Genomic DNA, 23193 nt, shown 5'->3' with positions numbered 1-23193 from the left:
GGTGACCAAAGGATTGAGGGCTCTGTAGGAGGTGGTTCCATTACTGCACCATCAGTGAACAGACAAACACATACTGTCTGTCAGTCAATCATATCATCCACTACAGGACCGGACATGTCTTATTCTATGCAGGTCACACACCACTCTTCCACACCAGAGGAGGAAATAGAAAAGCCAGAAAGGCACCTCACCCCCACAGACACAATTACTTTGTCCATAATGGCACCCTAATCCTGTTCGGGCGGTGCTCGACGGGATCGTCGTCACCGGCCTACTAGCCACCACCGATCATTGTCAACGATCAACGAGAATACTCTGTAATGTCAGTGGAAGAAAAATTCTGACATTTGCACAAAAAAATATATATAATGAAACATTAATATATATTGATTACATAAGTATTCAACCCCCTGAGTCAATACATGTTAGAATCACCTTGGGCAGCGATTACAGCTGTGAGTCTTACTGGGTAAGTCTCTAAGAGCTTTCAACACCTGGATTGTACAACATTTGCCCATTATTCTTTAAAAAAATATTCAAGCTCTGCCAAATGATTAACGACAAAACTGCCAAATTATTTAAGTCAAAACTGTAACTCGGCCACTCAAGAACATTCACCGTTTTCTTGGTAAGCAACTGTAGAGGAGATTTTGCCTCATGTTTTAGGCTATTATCCAATTGAAATGTGCATTAATCTTCCAGTGTCTGTTAGAAAGCAGACTAAACCCGATTTTCCTCAAGAATTTGGCCTGTGCTTAGCTCCATTCTGTTTCTTTTTTATCCCGTTCGTATCGATTACAAGCATAACCTAACATATCCGTTACCAGTCAAATGTTTAGACACAACTACTAATTTTCTACATTTAAAGCAGTAGTGAAGACATCAACACCATGAAATAACAAATATGGAATCATGTAGTAACCAAAAAAGTGTTAAACATATCAAAATATATTTGAGATTTGAGTTTCTTCAAAGTAGCCACCCTTTGCCTTGATGACAGCTTTTCACACTCTTGGCATTCTTTCAACCAGCTTCATGAGGTAGTCCCCTGGAATGCATTTCAATGAATTAATTGTTAAAAGTTAATTTGTGGAATTTCTTTCATTATTAATCCATTTGAGCCAATCAGTTCTGTTTTTGACAAAGCAGAGGTGGTATACAGAAGATAGCCGTATTTAATAAAATACCAAGTCCAGCCTCAGAAATTGCAGCCCAAATAAATGCTTCACAGAGTTAAAATAACAGACATATCTCAACATCAACTGTTCAGAAGAGACTGTGTGAATCAAGCATTCATGGTCGAACTGCTGCAGAGAAACCAATAGTAAAGGACACCAATAACAAGAAGAGACTTGCTTTGTCATGGTCCCACCTGTCACAAGAGGGTGGCAAAGACCGTCCAAGAGACATTAACGACACTCATGTGTGTCAAATTTACTCATCATAATTTCTCTGTTAAAAGAGGTGTGTTTTCTGTTATCCTTTGCTGAAGCTTGAATTGTGTGCCATGTGAGTTTGTCTCCTGAGTGAGTTTTTGAGACTTAGTGTTTGTTGTTTTCCCAGTGTTACTGTGACAATTCCATTACCGTTTCTCAGTAAAGTATTAAGTTTATCCTTAACCACTGATTGCTCATCTGGTCTCTTCTCTGCACCTAGGGCCAACCTCACCATGTCACATGCTTGGGCCAAGAAACATGAGCAATGGATATTAGACCAGTGGAAATCTATCCTTTGGTTTGAGTCCAAATTTTAGATTTTTTTGTTCCAACCGCCGTGTCCTTGTGAGACGCAGAGTAGGTAAATGGAGGATCTCTGCATGTGTTAGTTTCCCACCGTGAAACATTAAGTAGAAGGTGTGATGGTGTGGGGGTGCTTTGCTGGTGACACTGTCTGTGATTTATTTAGAATTCAAGGCACACTTAACCAGCATGAGTACTACAGCGTTCTGCAGTAATATGCCATCCCATCTGGTTTGCGTTTAGTGGGACTATCATTTGTTTTTCAACAGGACAATGACCTTCCTTTTCACTCTGTCAATTAGGATAGTATTGTGGAGAAACTACAATGCTGTTGATCCATCCTCAGTTTTCTCCTTCACAGCCATTAAACTATAACTGCTTTAAAGTCACCATTGGCCTCATGGTGAAATCCCTGAGTGGTTTCCTTCCTCTCCGGCAACTGAGTTAGGATCGAGGACTGTATCTTTGTAGCTCTCAAGGGAATATTTAATGTCTGTTTTTGTATTTTTATTTTAACCATAAACCATTGTGCCCTTTGCGAGGCATTGGGAAACCTCCCTGGTCTTTCTGGTTGAATCTGTGTTTGAAAGTCACAGCTCAACTGAGGGACCTTACATATTGTATGTGTTGGGTACAGATATGAGGTAGTTTAAAAAAAATTGCGTTGAACACTATTGCACTTGTTATTAATATTTTTACCCCTGAACGTATTTAGACTTGCAATAACAAAGAGGATGAAGTATTATTTACTCAAGACATTTCCATTTTTTTTGTAAAAAGTTAGAAAAACATAACTCCACTTTGACATTGAGTATTGTGTGTAGGCCAGTAACAAAATATCTCTAATTTAAAATGTAGGCTGTAACAATGTGGAGGGGAAAAAAGTCAAGCGGTGTGAATACTTTCTGAAGGCACTGTATAGTTTGGCAGCCAAGCCTGAGTTATCAGTGTAGACTATCATGTAGACATGATATAGAAATAGCTTCATGCCTAAAAGAAAACCTCCAGGTTTCCGTCATAAGTCAACTTGAAAAAAATGAATGATTACAGGGGGGCAGGTTAGTAAAATGTATCCTGTGTGAATCAACCTCTAGAATAACGGGATAATAATTACCAAACAAATGTCTCTAGTAATACTAGTCGTGTCCAAATAGGACTTTTGTCAATGTTCACTATATGTCCTCTGGTGTTCTATTAACTGGCTCCCCTGATGAACGCAACAGCAGACATGAAAAACAGACCAGGCATGACAAGTCCATGTATGGGATGGCTGTGATGCTGTGGCAATGAGTTTGAAAAATACAACGTTTTGAATGCAATGCTCATAAAGACATGGGCAATGTAGGCCATGGTCAAAAGTAGTGCACTATCAAGGCACAAGGCGAGACCCAAATGCAGACAAAGGAGGCAGATGGTTGGAGTCTTACAATGTTTATTAAACCAAAAGTGTAGGCAAGAGAATGGTCATGGACAGGCAAAAAGGTCAAAACCAGATCAGAGTCCAGGAGGTACAGAGTGGCAGACAGTCTCGTGGGCAAGGCAGGCAGAATGGTCAGGCAGGCAGGTGCAAAGTCCAGAAAACAGGCAAGGGTCTAAACCGGGAGGACTAGAAAAAGGAGAATGCAAAAAGCAGGAGAATGGGGAAAACCACTGGTTGACTTGGAAACATACGAGACAAACTGGCACAGAGAGACAGGAAACACGGGGATAAATACAGCGACACCTGAAAATAAGCGACACCTGGAGGGGATGGAGACAATAATGAGGACAGGTGAAATTGATCAGGGTGTGACATCACTACATAGGGAATAGGATGCCATTTGGTACGCATCCCAGGTCAAAAACAGGTAAATATTAGAATAGTACTTAAAGAGAGAAATGCGATTCCGTGCAGACTGAAGATGGTAGTGTGTTCTGAGCTGGCTCTCTATATCACTTTGGGTGCCTACGTGACTCAACAGGAAATTGGAACAATACCCCAAAAAACCTGCATTGATTTTTCCATTCATGTTCCTACTGAGTCATACCCACTGGAGAACAACACAGCAACATTTAATAGTTAATCTGTCTTAACATAACACCTGAATGATAACAAATAGATCATATGGGATCTACGAGAAACAGGTGTTTTTTATTGGAGGTTTGTATTGTATAGAGGGATGGATTTCTGCTATAATAAATAAATAAAAGGATTCTGCACTGGTTTCTCTAGCTCAGCCAGGTAGGTCAGAGATTCAGACTGACCAGAGAGTTGTTGTGTCCCTGTAGGTCTGGACAAACTCCCTGTAACCGACCATCACAGAACAGACCAGCTGTACACGCCTCAGGCAAACCTCTCCCTCCTCACCTCAGGACCTCCGGACTGTCAGAACTAGGGCAAAACTTTCCACCAAGCCTGCCACAAATGCATCAGATATGACAGAGCCAGGACAGAAGCAGCTCTCTTTTTCTTCACCTACCATAACTACACCTACACATTTGGCGTCAGAGGATACTTAATACTTAGTCTTAACACAAAATGGCTCCTCAGAACTACTGATTTTCTTGTGCTTCTAGAGTTTTCCTTCCTGTTTTTCCGTCCTCTCTCCTCTTGTCTCCACTTAGCATCTCATCATGTTTTATTTGGTGCTTTGGAGCTCCGCTCTATTTAATTCATTCAGTAATTACAATAAACGGGCATAAAATGCTGCTCTCATTCAGGTTATTAGGCTCAGCTCATTTTATGGGGAATCGATGGAGGCCGTTACCATGGTTCTTTTCACTGACATTCATAATGGCTAATTTGACCAGGGTAATTGAAAATCCTGGAATGGGCTGTGGTAATAAGGACGTGTGGCAGGGCTGACAAAGTCAGGTTCCAGGTCCTTGTTTTGACTGGAGATTTTAATATTATAGCCTCGATATTAGAGTTTTCTACCATAATTTTTACTTTATGTACAAATGTATTTTTTTGTGAAATTATATTTATTTTAATTTAACTAGGCAAGTCAGTTAAGAACAAATTCTTATTTACAATGACGGCCTAGGAACAGTGGGTTAACTGCCGTGTTCATGGGCAGAGCAAGATTTTTCCTTGTCAGCCTGTCGGTTACTGGCCCAATGCTCTAACCACTAGGCTACCTGCCGTATATCATGGATATTAAAGTAACTGTCCAGTGAAAATCTCACTTTTAAAAGTACATATTATGTTAACTCATACCCAAATAATGCTGTTGACTCATCTTTTTTTGTTGACAATAGTTTTTGGTATTTGTGGCCAAACAGACAAAATGTTTGCTATTTCCTCATAGAGGATGATGTCATCCTCCTGAGGAGAATGAGCTGGTAAATCAGTGGTCTAATCTCGTTCATATTTTTAACCATTCTATTGTTGGTGTATGCCCCCACCATTCCAACACAGAAAAACATTTTTAACATACTATGCTCCATAGAAAACTGGACTGTCACGTTCGTCATACGAAGGACACCAAGGTGCAGCATGGTATGCGTACAACACAAAAGGGAAAATGGCTACCTAAATATGATCCATAATCAGAGACAATGATAAACATCTGCCTCTGATTGGGAATCATATCAGGCCACCATACACATACAAATACCTAGACCTACTAAACACCTAGACATACAAAAACCCTAGACAATACAAAACTAGCATACCCACCCCCGTCACACCCTGACCTAACCAAAATATAAAGAAAACAGAGATATTAAAGGTCAGAGCGTGACATGGACAGTTACTTTAAGAGTAGATATAACTTTGTGTTTCTTCACTTCGATGTCTGTGCAAGATAATGATAATCTGAACTGAAATAAATTGTATGGTTGTTTTCCATCAGCCTGCCAGGGTAGGGGGGAATGGTGACCTCCTCCACCACTGATAAGTAGAGCCCAAGGGAAGTCATTTTACTGGCTATTTGACTATGGTGCACATTGTTACCTTTGACCATTCATTCATGTTTTATAAGGTGTAAGGCTGCACAGAACTGCTATTTCATAAAGTACCCAATTTCCCATATTCACATTGGCATGAAAGAATTCTAGGAAATAGCTGAACAGACTTTCATGTCCTTGAAAGCTGCTGTTTTGTCAGAGATGTGTGCAAAGTTTATTATTATATATTTTTCATATTTCTTCAATGTTGAAGGTCACTTATGGTTTCATTGTGGAAATGATTTAATAATAGTCCCCCTAAAACATTAACTCCAAGAGCTTTTTGGGAGTGCACAACGTTGTTAGTATTTCATGTAAATGTGAGTCTGGCCAGAACTTACTCCTAACCAGGTCATTCAACTGTATTCCAACTTCTCCTGTGAGGTTTGGTAATGACTGATCACAAGGATCATGCACAATGTGTTGGTTGCCATCATGTCTCTCCTCATTTCATTACAGTTATAAAGCCTACTGTTTGAGATTGGCATATGACAACATAAGTAGCTGGCTTTCTGAGTGTGCACTTACTCAATGCTCTTGCCGAATTTACAAAGACCATCGGAAGAATTGCAAACAAACTGAGAACTTTCAAACAGACATGACATGGTATATCAGTAATAGCATTGGAAACAATAATAACATGAAGGCTATAGATTATAGATACATTTATTTGTTTATATTGTACTGCATTTCTATTAGACCCTGAAGCCGCAGCAGAATTAATTAATACAATAGACCTTATTGTGCTTTGAAGCTTTAACTCTATATTTCCACCCCAGCAATTAGCATTCCGTCCCCATGGAACATATGGTCACATACTCATCATATGTTTTGTAATGAATATTCTAATGCATTAAGCTTTGTTTTATATTCAGCAGGGTTGCAGTGTTACCTGTTTATCAAAGGGGATGAATTTATATAATTAGCTTTGGCCCATTTGTTAGGTTGCTCATTAAAATTGAATTCAAACTTTATTTTTATTTGCATATTGTGTCAGGTTTGTACAAACACATGAAGAAACAGGTTTGAATTGCTAGGTGATTAAAATGCGACTTTATATAAACAAAAACAGGCATTCCTCTTTATTTCGAGGTGTTGGGAGTGAGAAGAATTTGCTCCTTAGGCAGGGATCCAATTCTCTACCACATAACACTTGACTGCTGACTAGCTCTACTCTGTGCTGGTCAGCTCAACTCTATTATCCTCTACTTCTCCCTCCAGTTCTAATGTCAATATTTCAGGTTTCAGGCAACAACGTTGTGCACGTTTTTAGATTGTTACACACTGCAGGGGGTGTGTACTGGTGGCAGAGAAGTCAGACGCAGGAGAGCAAAAACTGGTGTTTCCAAATGGCGCAGTTTAATAACAAAAAAACCCACCGGAAAACAGAACAATCAAATAATGGGTACATAACCCGCCGCACTCCAGGACAGCCGTGCACAAGCACTTACAATAAAACAGTCACCGACAAGGACATGAGGAGGAACAGAGGGTTAAATACACAACATGTAATTGATGGGATTGGAATAAGGTGTGATGGAAGACAAGACAAAACCAAAGGAAAATGAAAAGAGGATCAGCGATGGCTAGAAGGTCAGTGACTTCGACCGCCGAACGAACAAAGAGAGGGACCAACTTCGGCGGAAGCCGTGACACAACCATCATTCAAATTGTATTATTTTGAAAACTGTTAAATCGGATAATAAATCAGATAGTTGAGAGGTAAAAACGAAAAAAATAATTGCTGGGATTTTGTTTATTTTTTGCAGTGACTTGAGGCATCTGTACAGTGAGCAGTAGAGACAGTTTGATAGCAGGACTGTAAGGGCCCTGCTGGCCATTCTGGATCAACAGTGTCTTGATTATAAAAAATCAACAACTAAATCAGCCACATTAAACCCTAACAACAACAACCTTCCGTTCTCTGTACAGAGGGAAGATGTATTGCAACAAGGACTATAGTGTAAACAACAATGATTGAATTGAGGTGAGCCAACAAGATACATGAGCATATTTACTTATTGTACCAGCAAGTCAACACCCCCTGCAATGTGTTGCTGTGTAGTCATAATGTGTGGAGTGGGCTTAAATCTGACTTCCAGGTTAGTGTTCTATAGGGGTTTGCTATCAGCTCACACCTCTAAGTAGAACAACTCCTATAAAACACAAGCCAAGAGAAGCAGATGAAACATATGAAATCATGAAACATCTGCCAGATTAACAGTACTATTAAAAGAAAACATTGTCCCTTATACATTCCAAACATGTAGTGTACAGTTTACTGTAGTTGTTAGTGACACATTATCAAATCAAATGTATTTATATAGCCCTTCGTACATCAGCTGTCAGCGTCGTGTGTAGGTGGCAGGGAAGTCAGGCGCAGGAGTCAAAATGGAGTGTAAATGGAGTCTTTTAATAAATGTCCACGGAACATGCTCCATAACACTAAAAGTACAGACAAACAAACATGGGTACGAGGACCCGTCGCGCACCAACACAACAAAAAACAACACTGACAATAAAACACTCTGACAAAGACATGAGGGGAAACAGAGGGTTAAATACACAATAGGTAATGAATGTTATTGAAAACAGGTGTGTGGGAAGACAAGACAAAGCCAATGGAATATGAAAAATGGATCAATGATGGCTAGAAGACAGGTGACGTCGAACGCCGAGCACCGCCGGAACAAGGAGAGGCAACGGCTTTGGGAGAAGTCGTGACATCAGCTCATATTTCAAAGTGCTGTACAGAGACCCAGCCTAAAACCCCAAACATCAAGCAATGCAGGTGTAGAAGCACGGTGGCTAGGAAAAACTCCCTAGAAAGGCCAAAACCTAGGAAGAAACCTAGAGAGGAACCAGGCTATGAGGGGTCGCCAGTCCTCTTCTGGCTGTGCCAGGTGGAGATTATAACAGAACATGGCCAAGATGTTCAAATGTTCATAAATGACTAGCATGGTCAAATAATAATAATCACAGGCAGAACAGTTGAAACTGGAGCAGCAGCACGGCCAGGTGGACTGGGGACAGCAAGGAGTCATCATGCCAGGTAGTCCTGAGGCATGGTCCTAGGGCTCAGGTCCTCCGAGAGAGAGAAAGAAAGAGAGAATTAGAGAGAGCATACTTAAATTCACACAGGACACCGGATAAGACAGGAGAAGTAGTCCAGATATAACAAACTGACCCTATCCCCTGACACATAAACTACTGCAGCATAAATACTGGAGGCTGAGACAGAAGGGGTCAGGAGACAATGTGGCCCCAATCCGATTATACCCCCGGACAGGGCGAAACAGGAAGCATATAACCCCACCCACTTTGCCAAAGCACAGCCACAACCACTAGAGGGATATCTTCAATTATCATCCCGAGACAAGGCCGAGTATAGCCAACAAAGATCTCCGCCACGGCACAGCCCAAGGGGGGGTTATTTATTTTAAGGGGTTGTACTGTTCTGACCGAGGACTGTCAAAGCTATTATTTAAAATATATTTTATTACTGCCAGGATTTGGAATGTCACCTCATGAAGTGGATTAACTGGAAATTCTCCCCAAATGATTACATTCCCCCTCCATCTGGACGTGGGCAGTAGATTACACATGCAATTTTAGATCCATCAGTATTTAGTGGGTAAAAAAAAACGTAACATTGAATGAAGCATTGTCAATATACTGAGTGTTACGCACTGACCATAGAGAGCCCTTGTTTCTCTATGGTGTAGTAGGTCAGGGGTGTGAGTAGGGGGTGTTCTAGTTAACATTTTCTATGTTGGTGTTTTGTATGGTTCCCAATTAGAGGCAGCTGGTAATCGTTGCCTCTAATTGGGGATAATATTTAAGTAGCCATTTTTCTCCACCTGTGTTTGTGGGATATTGTTTTGTTTTTGTGCATGTGCACCACTTCTTCACGTTTCGTTATTGGTTTATTGGTTTTGTTTTAAGTTTCACCGAAATAAAGATGTGGAACTTCAATCACGCTGCGCCTTGGTCCGCTCATTACGACGAACGTGACAGATAGTGTTGGAGCAGAGCATTTCTGTTCTGCTTTCAAATATGACATGTCTGTGCATCCATGATACTATCCTGAGCACCTCAATCATCAGTGCTAGAACTTCAGTACAGTAAGGGGCAGTTTCCTGGACACATTAACCCTAGTTTTGTTTTTCTAAAAATCAAGCTCAATTAAGAAAATAAATCTAAAATTATATTTAGTTCAGGACTAGGCTTAATCTGTGTCTGAGAAACCATCCCTAAAACCTCTATGTAGGGATTTAGTCAAGTTAAAATCCCTTATAGACAAACATGATTTCACATGTGGAAAATTTCAGTTTTGGAACACTTCACATACCCACATTTTTTTTACATTTTTAACATCACATGAAACATCATGTGAAAACATGGGTTTGGAACACATTTTATTATGTTTGTGATACAGACAGTGCTTTTAACATAGTGTTTTCAACTTACATATTTTACACACTTTGATAAACACATTTATACAGTCATTATTCAACGTAATTCACCTGGGATTTGATCTCATGACCTCTTGGTTCATGGCATTCCAATCTTTATTCTACACCACCATACTTGAGTGAACTGATAACTACACCTGTATTCCTACACTTATAGAATTCATAGTGAATTTCAGCTTTGTTAAAAAAATAAACTGAAGAAAAAGTATTATATTTATCATAATAATTCAGGAGTAATAGTGAAACAAATATTATGCCCCACCAACATTAGACAACTATACAGAAAAATCAATGAAGAGAGAATAGTCTGATTAATTAGTAACTAAAATAGCAGTGAATGTAGCACTATTTTGCTAAGTGCAGAGATGTAAGGTAATGCATTTGTATGGGAATACTAGAGACTTTGTGGCACAGCAGAAAGGTCAGTGCACCTCAAATCCATAGGTTGTAAGTGCAAATCCCTTGTGAAGTCATACTTTTGCTGAACAGCGTACTACTAACTTTTTAAAATTTAACTAGGCTAGTCAGTTAGGAACAAATTCTTATTTAAAAAGACGGCCTACCCCGGACGACGCTGTGGGACTCCAAATCACAGCCGGGTGTGATGCAGCCTGGATTCAAACCAGGGACTGCAGTGACACCTCTTGTGCTAGAGATACAGTGCCTTAGACCGCTGCGCCACTCGGGAGCCCAACAATTTCTTGGGGGGGGGCACACAGGGAGTGTGGCGAAGCCAGGCAGGAGACCTGCACCAACTTCCTGTGCTTACCGGAGAGAGAGCGGGACCGGGCAGGCACCGTGTTATGCGGTGGAGCGCACTGTGTCCCCGGTGCGTGTGCATAGCCCGGTTCGGTACATTCCAGCTCCTCGTATTGGCCGGGCTAGAGTGGGCATCGAGCCAGGTGCCATGAAGCTGGCTCTACGCATCTGGTCTCCAGTGCGTCTCCTCGGGCCGGCATACATGGCACCAGCCTTACGCATGGTGTCCCCGGTTCACCAGCACAGCCCAGTGTGGGTTATTCCACCTCGTCGCAGTGGCCTGGCTACTGGTAGCATTCAACCAGGTAAGGTTGGGCATGCTCAAGAGCTCCAGTGCGCCTGCACGGTCAGGTCTATCCAGTGCCACCTCCATGCACCAGCCCTCCGGTGATAGCCCCCTGCACCAGGCTGTCTCTCCGTCTCATCCCTACAGGTGCTCCCGTCTGCCCTGAGCCGCCAGAGTCTCCCGTCTGCCCTGAGCCGCCAGAGTCTCCAGTCTGCCCTGAGCCGCCAGAGTCTCCAGTCTGCCCTGAGCCGCCAGAGCCGTCAGCCAGCCGGGGGCCGCCAGAGCCGTCAGCCAGCCAGCCAGGAGCCGCCAGCGCCGTCAGCCAGCCAGGAGCCGCCAGAGCCGTCAGCCAGCCAGCAGCCGCCAGAGCCGTCGGCCAGCCAGCCGCCAGAGCCGTCAGCCAGCCAGCAGCCGCCAGAGCCGTCAGCCAGCCAGCAGCCGCCAGAGCCGTCAGCCAGCCAGCCACCGCCAGAGCCGTCAGTCAGTCCGGAGCTGCCTCTCACACCCTGACTTGAGTATTCTTTGTTTTCTTTATATATTTTGGTTAGGTCAGGGTGTGAGATGGGTGATGTATGTGTTTTTGTACTGTCTAGGTGTTTTGTAGGTTTATGGGGTTTGTACCATCTAGGTGTTTATGTATGTCTATGGTTGCCTAGATTGGTTCTCAATTAGCGGTAGCTGTTTATCGTTGTCTCTGATTGGGAACCATATTTAGGCAGCCATCTTCTTTGGGTATTTGATGGGGGTTATTGTCTTTGTGATGTTGCATGTTTGCACTCAGTTTTGATATTTCACGTTCGTCTTGTTATTTTGTTTGTTTGTTTCGTGTACTTCGTGTTTTTCCGTCTTCTCATTAAAAGATGTATTCACATCACGCTGCGCTTTTTATTTTACCTTTATTTTTAACCAGGCAAGTCAGTTAAGAACAAATTCTTATTTTCAATGATGGCCTGGGAACAGAGGGTAACTGCCTGTTCAGGGGCAGAACGACAGATTTGTACCTTGTCAGCTCGGGGGTTTGAACTCGCAACCTTCCGGTTACTAGTCCAACACTCTAACCACTAGGCTACCCTGCCGCCCCGCTTTGGTCTCCTCACTACGACGATCAACTATTAAACACCCAGTATCATAAGTTATATTCACGATAATAACCATGTCATAATATCACATAACAGCTGACAACTTGTCATAACACTGTCATGACCCATATTTACACCTGTTGTGGCATCACATTGGTTTATGGCTGGTTATGACACCTACTTAAGAGTCAAAACCCACATTTATTCAAATAGTAATTTTCCCTGCCAAGAAGTTTCCTTTTGTTTGAAAATGTGTTTAAGTCCTTTGTTGTTGTAATCCATTATTTCCAGTCATCATATAGTCCATATATATTTTCAGCATATTTTAATTAGCTTGTAGAAAATATACTTTATGACACTGTCATGAAGCATTATGACCATCCTGTGTCACTTTACTTGGACTATGAAAATGCACTTTATGACATTGTCAAGAAGCATTATGACCATCATAATCATATAAGCCAGCAGTGGTGGAAAAAGTACTCAAATGCCATACTTGAGTAAAATTAAAAAGATACCTCAATAAAAAATTACTCAAGTAAAAGTTTAAAAAAAAAACACTGAGTTAAAGTTTTATTTAGAAATACGGAAAGACAGGGGCACATTCCAACACTAAGACATAATTTATAAAACACACTATTTGTCATTAGTGAGTCCACAAGATCAGAGGCAGTCGGTATGACAACATGCTGGATTTATAGGTTTGTGAAATGGACCACAACTTTGTCCTGCCTGAGCATTCAAAATGTAACGAGTACTTTTTGCTGTCAGAAAAATGTATGGGAGTAAAAAGTACATATTTTCTTTAGGAATGTAGTGGACTAAAAAGTGAAAGTTGTTAAAAATGTTGATGGTAAAGTACAGACAATGACTTAAGTACTTTACACCACTGTAGTCCAGATAGGCCTATCACGTATATGACCTTATGTCAATCATCAGTCTTGTCCTGCTCCTGAAATCTGCTCCTGCATTAATCCCAGTCATCAGCAACAGAGAATTGGTGTAGGTGCATGTCTGACGTTAATGTGTTCACAATTACAATTTAATATGGTACACTTCAGAAATTGTTAGGTAACATAAACATACTGTTGACAAGTAGACTATGGTGTAATGGAATGTTTTGCATTGTGTCGTATGTTTTGACACTCTTATGTAGGTGTCACAACCAGCCATAAAGTAACACAATATATGTCACAACAGGTCTTCTATATATGTAATGACAGTGTTATGACCATATTATAACAAGTTATATCAGCTGTTATGACATGGTTATGGCTGTGTTATGTTTTATGACGCTGAAAAATCTAATTTACATAAGTATCACACCCCTGAGTCAATACACATTAGCGTCAACTTTGGCAGTGATTACAGCTGTAAGTCTTTCTGGGTAAGTCTAAGAGCCTCGCTCACCTGGATTGTACAATATTCGCACATTACAATATTCGCACATTATTATTAAATAATTATACAAACTATTATACAAGTTCTGTCATGCTGGTTGTTGATCATTGCTAGTCAGCCATTTTCAAGATTCAAGATTTGCAAGCCGATTTTAGTGAACTTGGTCACTCAGGAACATTCAATGTCATCTTGGTAAGCAACTCTAGTGTATATTTGGCCTTGTGTTGTAGGATGTTGTCCAGCTGAAAGGTGAGTCTGTCTTCCAGTGTCTGTTGGAAAGCAGACTGAAAATAATTTTGCCTGTGCTATATTTCATTTCTTTTATCCTAAAAACTCAGATGACAAGCATACCCATAACAAGATGCCACCACCATGGTTGAAAATATGAAGAGTTTTACTCAGAGATGTGTTGGATTTTCCCCAAACGTAAAACATTAATTTCATGTCCTGAATACAATTTCTTTGCCAAATGTTTTGCAGTTTTACTTTATTAATGCCTTATTGCAAATAGGACGCATGTTTTGGAATATTTGTATTTTTATTATCCTTCTTTTCACTCTGTCATTTAGGTTAGTATTGTGGGGTAACTATGATGTTGTTGATCCATCATCAGTTCTCATATCACAGCCATTAAACTCTACCTATTTTAAAGGCACCATTGACCTCATGGTGAAATCCCTGAGTGGTTTCATTCCTCTCCGGCAAGTTAGGAAGAACTCCTGTGTCTTTGAAGTGGGTGCATTGAGACACCATCCAAAGTGTAATTAGTAACTTCACCATGCTCAAAGGGATATTATATTTTTGCTTGTAATTTGTTTTTAACCATCTACCAATATGTGCCTTTCTTGGCCAGGCATTGGATAACCTCCTGGGTCTTTGTATTGAAATTCACTGCTTGACTGAGGGACCTGACAGATAACGGTACATGTAGGGTACAGAGATGAGGTAGTCATTCAAAAATAATGTTTATCACCATTATTGCACATAGAGTGAATCCATACATTGTATGTGACTTTAAGAAAATGTTTACTTGTGAACTTATTTAGGCTTGCCATAAGGGGTTTCAGCTTTTCAATTTTAGTTAATTTGTTAAAATGTCTAAACATTATTCCACTGACGTTGTGAGGTATTGTGTGTAGGCCAGTGAAACAACATATCAGTTAACCTCTTGAAGCTATTTTTATGTTTCGAAAAATAACGTTCCCAAAGTAAACAGCCTATTTCTCAGGACCAGATGCTAGAATATGCATATAATTGACAGATTAGGATAGAAAACACTAAAGTTTCCAAAACTGTCAAAATATTGTCTGTGAGTATAACAGAACTGATATTGCAGGCGAAACCCTGAGAAAAATCAAACCAGGAAGTGGCTTCTATTTTAAAAACTCCATGTTCCATAGCCTCCCATTGCTCCATTTAAAGGGATATCAACCAGATTTATTTTCCTATCGCTTCCTCAAGGTGTCAGTCTTCAGACATAGTTTCAGGATTTTTATTTTGAAGAATGAGCGTTAACGACCACATTGCGTAAGTGGATAGGTGGGGGCTCTCAGAGTGAATTGTGCCCAAAAGAGAAAGGTGGCCATTGTTACTCCCGGGCCTAGTGAAAAGCCAACTGTCCTGGTTGATATATTATCGAATAGATATTTGAAAAACACCCTGAGGATTGATTATAAAAAACATCTGACATGTTTCTGTGGACATTATGGATATAATTTGGAATTTTTGTCTGCGTTGTCGTGACCGCTCTTTCCTGTGGATTCCTGGGCATAACGCACCAAACTAACGGAGGTATTTGGATATAAAAAATATCTTTATGGAACAAAAGGAACATTTGTTGTCTAGCTGGGAGTCTTGCGAGTGAAAACATCCGAAGATCAAAAGGTAAACAATTAATTTGATTGCTTTTCTGATTTTCGTGACCAAGTTACCTGATGCTAAGTGTACTTATTGTTTTGTCGTGCGATCGATAAACTTTCAAACGCTTGTATTGCTTTCGCTGTAAAGCATAATTTCAAAATCTGAGACGACAGGTGGATTAACAAAAGGCTAAACTGTGTTTTGCAATATTGCACTTGTGATTTCATGAATATTTTCTAGTAATATTATTTGACTGTGGCGCTATGCTATTCAGAGTTGCTGATGACAACTATCCCGGATCCGGTATGGGTGGTTCAGAGGTTAAAGACACAGTCAACTTAGTGTATGAAACTTCTGACCCACTGAATACAGTGATACAGTGAACTATAAGTGAAATAATCTGTCTGTAGACAATATTTTTTTTAATGACTTGTCATTACAAAGTAGTTGTCCTAACCGACTTGACAAAACTATATTATGGCTGCAATCCCGTTCTCTTAAGCTTAGGCCTACTTTTTCGAACATTCTGTTAAAAATCGCGCAACTTTTCAACGTCCTGCTACTCATGCCAGGAATATAGTATATGCATATGATTAGTATGTGTGCATAGAAAACACTCTGAAGTTTCTAAAACTGGTTAAATCACGGCTGTGACTATAACAGAACGTGTGTTTCGTGGAAAAGCCCAAGGAAAATTGATCACCAAAAAGGTAAAGAAATATCAATGCGCCAGTTGCGTGTATTGTCTATGGCACAGCAAAATAGATGGGTCTCAGCTTACAAGTCCTACAGCTTCCACACGATGTCGCCAGTCTTGTCAATTGCCTGGAGGTTGTGCCTTGGTCAAACGAAGAAGAGACACCCCATATCATCCGGTCCACGACAGGAAGTTTTGGAAGAGAGATTTTCGACCATGATTTGAAGACGTGGAGCTATTGAATACACATCGCCCCGTGATCAATTTCATAGATTATTAACGTTTACTAATACCTAAAGTTGGATTACAAAAGTATTTTGAAGTGTTTTGTGAAAGTTTATAGGCAACTTTTTTAATTAAAAAAAATGACATTGCGTTTTGAAACAGTGTTTTTTTCTGGATCACACAGTTTCCATAAATGGATATTTTGGGTATATATGGACCGATTTAATCGAAAAAAAGACCCAATAGTGATGTTTATGGGACATATAGGAGTGCCAACAAAGAAGCTCGTCAAAGGTAATTAATGTTTTTTATTTTATTTCTGCGTTTTGTGTAGCGCCGGCTACGCTAATTCTTTTGTTTATGTCCCCTTCTGGTATTTCGGGGTGTTGCATGCTATCAGATAATAGCTTCTCATGCTTTTGCCGAAAAGCATTTTAAAAATCTGACTTGTTGACTAGATTCACAACGAGTGTAGCTTTAATTGAGTACCTTGCATGTGTGTTTTAATGAACGTTTGAGTTTTAACGAGTGCTATTGGCATTTGGCGTAGCGCATTTGCATTTCCTGATGGCCTGGTGGGACGCAGACGTCTCAGGTGGTGCTAAGATGATATGACAACAGCCATTGAAAGTGCAGGGCGCCAAATTCAAAACAGAAATCTCGTAATTACAATTCCTCAAACATAAATGTCTTATACCGTTTTAATGGTAATCTTGTTAGGTCACCACCAAGCCAAAGAAAAACACAGCCATTTTTTTTCCAGACAAAGAGAGGAGTTTCAAAAAGCACAAATAGAGATCAAATTAATCACTAACCTTTGATGATATTCATCAGATGACACTCATAGGACTTCATGTTACACAATACATGTATGTTTTGTTCTGTAAAGTTCATATTATCAAAACAGGAGTTTACATTGGCACGTGACATTCACTAGTTCCAAAAACATCCAGTGATTTTGCATAGCCACATCATTCAACAGAAATACTCATCATAAATGTAGATAATAATACAAGTTATACACATGGAATTATAGATATACCTCTCCTTAACAAGAAATTTGTGGAGTGGTTTAAAAACGAGTTTGAATGACTCCAAACTAAGTGTATGCAAACTTCCAACTTCAACTGTACATAGGGACACACCCTGGAAGTAGTGTGGGGCCATGATGCTGAGTGAGTAAGTTGTGGGCCAATGTTGGCAAGACATCATCATGACACTGCAGCCTGAAGTGCCTGTCAAGCTGCCTGGATCATACCTCACAGTTCAAAAATCTACAGCATCGTCAGGAAGAAACCCAGAGCACAACACTGTCTCTGTTCCCTGGTCATAAGTAGGGCACTATAGGGAATAGGATGCCATTTGGGATTCAAATCAGTAACCCAAACCTTTCAGAAGAAGACGTGTTGTTATCTTCTAATTCATCAGAGGAATGTTTCTTTATCATGGTCTGAACTGCAGAGTAAAAACAAAACATTCAGTAAGGTACTGTATAGCCTCTTAAATAAACAAATGTCAGTGTTCCACTTTGGAAAGAGGTTACACATTAAGCTTGTTTATTTTAACAGTTGAATTCGTGTGATTTTTTTTATCCAAACATGCATAGGGAAGAATTCATACAGTCTCTACAAAAATAATTGGAATAATTCAGTGGCATAATATTCAGCGAGCATGTTTAACGCTACACTCTGAAAGGGTTCTTCGGCTATCCCCATAGGATAACACTTTGAAGAAACCTTTTGCTTCCAGATTTAACCCTTTTCGGTTCCATCTATAGTCCTGTCCACAGATGGTTCTACATGGAAACAAAAAAAGGCTTATACCTGGAACCAAAAAGGGTTCTCCTATGGGGACAGCCGAAAAGTACCCTTTTGGAAAAATAAATTCTAAGTGTAGATCCACGTCGCTTTCATAGGAAATGGCTGAGCAAATAATTCCATGCAAATATTTAAATGTGAATCAAATCACTGCAGCAGTGTTAAACTAAATGCATTCATAACATGTCATTCAGTATTGTTAGAGCATTGGAATGTTGCTTGAGATCTTATTGTGGTTTTGGTCATTCCCATTTGGAGACACTAGTTCATTGAAATACAGTATCTTCCTACAAATTACTTGGAAAACTGTTACTTCAAACTGCATTTGAAATAGAGGTTTGAATGGAAAAATACTCATTATAAATATGGGGATGTACAATAAAACATCCTGTCTGGGATTTCCAATAAAAATCGGTTCAAGATTCAGGAAAGTAAGAGGGAGGTTCAGTTCCTTGGTCCACTTTGAATCTCTATAGTGGGGCATTGTCCTTGTTTTGAACAGCCTGCCCATGAAATGAACCCAGTGAACCCAGTGAGGCCCAGTGTAGACAGCGGTCTGAAACAGCAGCTACGGAATATATTGTCATATATTTTAAACCAGAGGACAATATGCCATTATCAACACTCGTAAATATGTTGATAGTGTGAAGTTTATGAGTAGTGCAAGCTCTAAAACGAGGCTTAAGGGCAGGTATTTATTTTAGATTTTTTATTTTGGTGTCACGCCCTGGTCTTAGTATTTTGTGTTTTTCTTTATTATTTTGGTTAGGCCAGGGTGTGACATGGGTTATTTACGTGGTGTGTTTTGTCTTGGGGTTTTTGTAGGTTATGGGATTGTGGTATAGTAGAGTTGTCTATGTAAGTCTATGGTTGCCTAGAGTGGTTCTCAATCAGAGGCAGGTGTTTATCGTTGTCTCTGATTGGGAACCATATTTAGGCAGCCATATTCTTTGAGTGTTTCGTGGGTGATTGTTCCTGTCTCTGTGTTTGCACCAGATAGGGCTGTTTTGGTTTTTCACGTTTTTGTATTGTTCGTTATATTCTTTATTAAAGATGTATCGAGATAGCCACGCTGCATTTTGGTCCGATCCCTGCTACACTTCTTCAGAGGAAGAAGAAAACCTTAACATTTGGACAGAAACAATTGTAAAAAGAGCAGCAATTCAGCGTCAAGTGATTTAATTTTTGGGAAATCTTTTCCAAAGTATTTCCACACATAAAAGAGATATACAGTATTCATTTTCAGTAGAGCTTCACATTTGCAAGAGCATTCTAGCGTGTAGTTATTTTAACCACTCAATAACATTAAGTCATAAGTCCTCATCTTAAATATGACAACATTCCTCCCAGGATTGTGCTGAGGCTATCTGTATACATCTTTATCTACTTGTGTACAGTGCATTTGGAAGGTATTCAGACCCCTTGACTTTTTCCATATATGACGTTTCAGCCATATTCTGAAATTGATTGATGAACAATTGTATTTCTTCAATCAACACACAATACCCCATGATGACAAAGAGGAAACAGGTTTTAGGAAATGTTTGCATATTAATTTTAAAAAATTATATATATATATATATATATATATATATATCTCATCTTATTTACATAAGTCTTCAGACCCTTTTCTATGAGACTCGCAATTGAGCTCAGGTGCATCCTGTATCCATTGATCATCCTTGAGATGTTTGTCAAATTTGGATTAGAGTCCACCTGTGGTAAATTCAATTGATTGGACATGATTTGGAAATGCACACACGTATATATGGTCTCACAGTTGACAGTGCATGTCAGAGCAAAAACCAAGCCGTGAGGTCAAAGAAATTGTCCGTAGAGTTCCGAGACAGGATTGTGTAGAGGCACAGATCTGGGGACGGGTACCACAAAATGTCTGCAGCATTGAAGGTCCCCAAGAACATAGTGGCTTCCATCTTTCTTAAATGGAAGAAGATTGGAATCACCAAGACTCTACCTAGAGCTGGCCGCCCGGCATCTCCACCAATCAGGCCTTTATGGTAGAGTGGCCAGACAGAAGCCACTGCTCAGTAAAAGGGCCATGACAGCCTGCTTGGAGTTTTCCAAGAGGCACCTAAAGGACTCTCAGAGCATGAGAAACAAGATTCTCTGGTATAATGTAACCGAGATTGAACTCTTTGGCCAGAATGCCAAGTGTCACATCTGGAGGAAACCTGGCACCATCCCTACAGTGAAGCATGGTGGTGGCAGCATCCTACTGTGGGAATTGTATTCAGCGGCACGGCCTGGGAGACTAGTCAGGATCGAAGGAAAGATGAACGGAGCAATGTACAGAGAGGTCCTTGATGAAAACCTGCTTCAGAGTGCTCAGGACCTAGGGCAGGGGCGAAGGTTCACCTTCCAACAGGACAACGACACCTAATTACACAGCCAAGACAACACAAGAGTGGCTTCAAATCAAATTAAACATGATTTGTCACATGCGCCAAAGTGTAGACCTTACCATGAAATGCTTACTTGCAAACCCTAAACCAACAGTGCAGTTCAAGAAGAGTTAAGAAAATATTTACCAAATAAACTAAAGTAAAACAATATCAAAGTAACACAATAACATGACATTAACGAGGCTATACAGAGGGGGTACCGGTACCGAGTCCTTCATTTGTACGTGTAGATAGGGGTGAAGTGACTATAATAAACAGTGAGTAGCAGCAGTGTACAAAACAAATGGAGGAGAAGGGGGGCAGTTGATTAATTGTTCAGAAGTCTCATGGCTTGGGGGTAGAAGCATTTGGTCCTAGACTTGGCACTCCGGTGCCGCACTGTAGCAGAGAAAACAGTCTATTACTTGGATGACTGAACTCTGACAATTTATGGGCTTTCCTCTGACACAGCCTATGATATAGGTCCAGGATTGCAGGAGGCTTGGCCCCAGTGATGTACTGTAACGCCATACGGTCAGATGCTAAGCATTTTCCATACCAGGCGGCAATGCAACCAGTAATTATACCCTTATGAACATACATTTGTCTTATTTTATTGAGTTTGTCCATAAGGCCTATGTTTTGTCCATTTGCTATATATGATCATAAGAACCCAAAGGTCAGTGAACCATGGCCAAATGGCATAATACATGTCCAAATGCCATACATAAGTATTGAAAGTACCAAATCAGGATGTTATGTCACTTTGCCATATATGATCATAGGCAGTCGGCTTCCGAACCCAAACGTCAGTAAACCATGTCCAAATGGCATAAGTAATGTCCAATAGAGGGCGCCACTGACCAAATTATATGTATCACTATGTTAAGCCCTGAATCAACCTAGAAGGTCTATTTGTCTTCTGTGACAATGAGAGAGAAGTGGGACTATCGTTTTTAAATATTTGTTTTGAAAAATGTCCAAAATGACCAGGGGTGCCCTCTATTGGTTGAACATGGGTAGGGGATGCTCCCTACCCGGCCATGGACCCCTTGCACCCCCTAAAGGCATTAAAAAACATATTTTTTAAAAATTGCTACTGGTAACCCTTTCAGGTAATCAGGCACACAGCAGTCCATTTGAAATGTCTTACAATGGGCATTTCCAATCATGAATTTGACATGCTTTAATGTACTGCAGAAATGCCCAATTGACTGGCCCGTTGAACTCGGGATGGTCGAGCAGTGATAGTGGTTCCTCTCCATCGCTCATTGGTGCAATGAGAGAGAAGTGGAACTCGTTTTTTCAAGATTTTTTGAAAAACGTCCAAAATGACCAGGGGTGCCCCATTTTGGTTTGGCACGGGTTAGGGGGATGCTGCCTACCCGGCCATGGACCCCTTGCATCATTCTGACACCAAACTGATACATACTGACACCAAACCCACTTTGTCCAACACGTCAAGAAGCCTACTATCACATAATTAAAGCAGGCCCAAAATTCACAGCGCCTTCTGTTTAAACCATAATAAAAAATGTTTTAAAAATACGTAGTTGTGTTCTAGCTGTGGGTCCATATCTGACATTATGTGTAGGCTTCGCTGAGGCGACCCCGAATTTCGGCTAGATAGGGCTCTGAATGACCTTAATTAGTGAGGAAAATCCACTTTTTTCCGGGCGTTGCATTTGCAAAAATGTATAAAAATGTGTTTTTGCTTTGTCATTTGGGGTATTGCTGATAGATTGAGGGAAAAAAAAACAATTTAATCAATTTTGGAATATGGCTGTAATTTAACAAAATGTGGATAGAAGTGAAGGGGGTCTGAAAACTTTCTGAATGCACTGTGTATACCATACCAACTTCACTTGTAAAAAGGTATTTAACCTCATAGGGACTTCCTGGTTAAGGTGAAATTAAGGTTAAATAAAATAAATGAATTACGAAATGAATACACATCAACTTCTTTGCATCCTCACTAACCACAACCTAATGAATGATGACTATCATTTGTTAAGCCAGAGCCATGAGTAGAAGCTTGGTTCAAACCAGGGGCCTGGCCCCTTTAAGAGAGAGAAGAGGATGGATTGTGGGGTTGGCATGGCCGTGGCTGTTTAAAGGTGATGTAAACAGGCTCTGATGGATGAAGGAGTGCCGTCCATCCATCATCGCACCACGCTGAAGGCCTGGATGGCCTTAATCTTCAGCTAACACAATCCTGCCACCTTGTCCTCATCTTTCTCGCCTTGTCTCCTCTCTCTCATTGTGAGTCCCAAATGGTACTATATTCTTTATATAGTCAACTATAATTTGGTACACTACCTCGTCAAAAGTAGTGTATTAAATAGGGAATAGGGTGCCAATTGGGACGGAGCCTCAGTCCTTCTGAGCCCCATAATGTTGCTCTGTTCGGGGATCTTGCTCGTCTTAGTAACTGGAGGAGTCTAGTTGGACAGGATGAAATGACACCGTCTTAGAGGTTATAAGCTCGGAAAAGCTCAGGGGAAAAGGGCTCTTGAGCGATGA

The sequence above is a fragment of the Oncorhynchus tshawytscha genome, linkage group LG29, assembly GCF_018296145.1.
Source record: "Oncorhynchus tshawytscha isolate Ot180627B linkage group LG29, Otsh_v2.0, whole genome shotgun sequence".
Lineage (NCBI taxonomy): Eukaryota > Metazoa > Chordata > Actinopteri > Salmoniformes > Salmonidae > Oncorhynchus > Oncorhynchus tshawytscha.
This window is presented reverse-complemented; position numbering follows the sequence as displayed.